Source organism: Delphinus delphis, chromosome 11 (genome assembly GCF_949987515.2).
Source record: "Delphinus delphis chromosome 11, mDelDel1.2, whole genome shotgun sequence".
NCBI classification, from domain to species: domain Eukaryota; kingdom Metazoa; phylum Chordata; class Mammalia; order Artiodactyla; family Delphinidae; genus Delphinus; species Delphinus delphis.
In genome coordinates this window covers 28211325-28213583 of record NC_082693.1, presented here as the reverse complement: position 1 = coordinate 28213583, position 2259 = coordinate 28211325, and the positions used below count along the sequence as shown (strand labels likewise).

Genomic DNA, 2259 nt, shown 5'->3' with positions numbered 1-2259 from the left:
AAGTGCTAACTCAGCATTCATGGTGACTTTGTAGAATGTAACTACTGGGAATAATGAGAATAATGAGAGTCACAGTAGCCAAACCACAACTACCTACAGGTAATATGAATGAAAAATAAATGTTTGAGGTTGTTATTGCTGTAAAGCTATGTAATATAGTGCACTTACCGTGTTGCTAAAATTATTTATCAGTGAAAATTTATCATGTAAATACTAGATAGCAGGTAACATGTTCTGTGAATGGATGAATGAATAAATAAAAGATAACTGGGATTTATCATAGGATATAATATAACTTAAGTTTGTTTGAGAAGGAGAAAAGTAAAGTGATTGAGGCTCTATGTGCTGCTTTTTTCAACAGGCAGCCACATCTTTCTGCATGTCAAGCCATGACCCTGAGACACAATGATGAAGGTTGGAGTAAATGGATTTGACCAATAAGGCACCTGGTCACCAGGGCACTTTTAACTCTGGCAAAGTGAATATTGCTTGCCATCCGTGGCCCCTTCATTACCTCAATTACATATTCTACATGTTCCAGTATGATTCCACCCATGGCAATTTCAGTGGTAGAGTCAAGGCTGAGAACTGGAAGCATGTCTTCAATGGAAATATAACTTCCATCTTCCAAGAACAAGATTCTGCCAACATCAAATGAAGTGATTTTGGTGCTGATTATGTTGTAGAGTCCACTGGTGTCTTCACTAGCTTGGAGAAGACTAGGGCTCACGTTGAACCTAAGAGTCATCACCTCTTCTTCTTCTGCTAATGCCCCCATGTTTGTGATGGGCATGAACCATGGGAAGTATGACAGCTCTCTCAAGATTGTCAGCAATGCCTCCTGCATCACAAACTCCTTGGCCCTCTTGGTCAAAGTCATTTATGACAACTTTGGCATTGTGGAGGGACGCATGATCACAGTCCTTGCCATCACTGCTTCCCAGAAGAATGTAGATGGTACCTCTGAGAAACTGTGGTGTCATGACTGTGGGGAAGCCCAGAACATCATTCTTGCTTCTATTGGTGCTGCTGAGGCTGTGGGAAAGGTCTTCCTGAGCTGACTGGGAAGCTCACTGGCATGGCCTTCTGTGTCCCTTCCCCTAATGTTTCAGTGCTGGATCTGCTCTGCAGTGTGCAGAAAGCTTCTAAATATGATGACATCAAGAAGGCAGTGAAGCAGGCATTGGAGGAAGCCCTAAAGGATATCCTGGGCTACACTGAGGACTAGGTTGTTTCCTGCGACTTTAAAGGTGACACCCACTCTCCCACCTTTGTTGCTGGGACTGGTATTGCCTTCCATGACCACTTTGTCAAGCTCATTTTATGACAATGTATTTGGCTACAGCAATAAAGTGGTGGACCTTATGGTCCACATGACCTCTAAGGAGTGAGTCCCCTGGAACACCAGCCCCAGTGAGAACAGGAGAGGAATAAAGAGGTGCTTACTGCTAGGGAGTCCTTGCCCCAACTCAATCTTTGACCCAACTGGAGGATCTCCAGTTCTTGACACAGTTTCTATCCCAGACCCCTGAAGAAGAGGAAGGACTTAGGAAACTCTACCTTATCACTTGCCATCAATAAAGTGCACAGTACCCAGTCAAAAATAAATAAATAAAGTCATCAGGGACTGCTTGAAGAGATGGGAATAGATTGTGTTCTAGGAAATGTTGTGACGTCATTTGCCCAACTCTGTGCAAGAACATTTGCCCAAGAATCTATAACTAATTCAGTCTAGAAAACAGGTAGTTTAGCAAAGCTTGAGTAATAGGTCTTGTGCTTGACATGCTCCCAGTAAATATTTAATAGCTATCTGTTGATTGCAAAGCCATATTAAACAATATTTCATTAAAATATATCCTGTCATTAAAATAATGAATTCAGGGATACTCTGTCAAAGATTATAATACATCTTTGATTAGCAAATGAGTGATTAAAAAATTCCTTGCTATACTAAATCAAGGGCACAGCCACACAAATTTACATTATTCATTTATTTTTAAGAATAAAATTTAGCTTTAATTATTTATGACAGTTTTAAGTACGACCACAAGTTTATTGCCTTATTTAGAAAGTATAATTACATCTCTGCTTTGAGAGATTTATTAATGTATAAGAACAAATCTGAAAACACATTGTGAAAATGAGAACACTAATAGCTTAGTGTGTAGAATCATTTATTCCTAGTGTTAGAGAGAGCTTCCCAAAAGATGCTCAGGCTTAAAATAAAGAACAATATAGTTTTGTTAGATGTCAAAAACA

The 2259-nt window shown here is 39.7% G+C and overlaps 1 pseudogene; it reads left to right on the top strand.

The window, feature by feature from the left end:
* The first annotated feature begins 405 nt into the window (after nucleotides 1-405).
* Nucleotides 406-1391, top strand: LOC132434487 (glyceraldehyde-3-phosphate dehydrogenase-like; annotated as a pseudogene).
* Nucleotides 1392-2259: the final 868 nt, after the last annotated feature.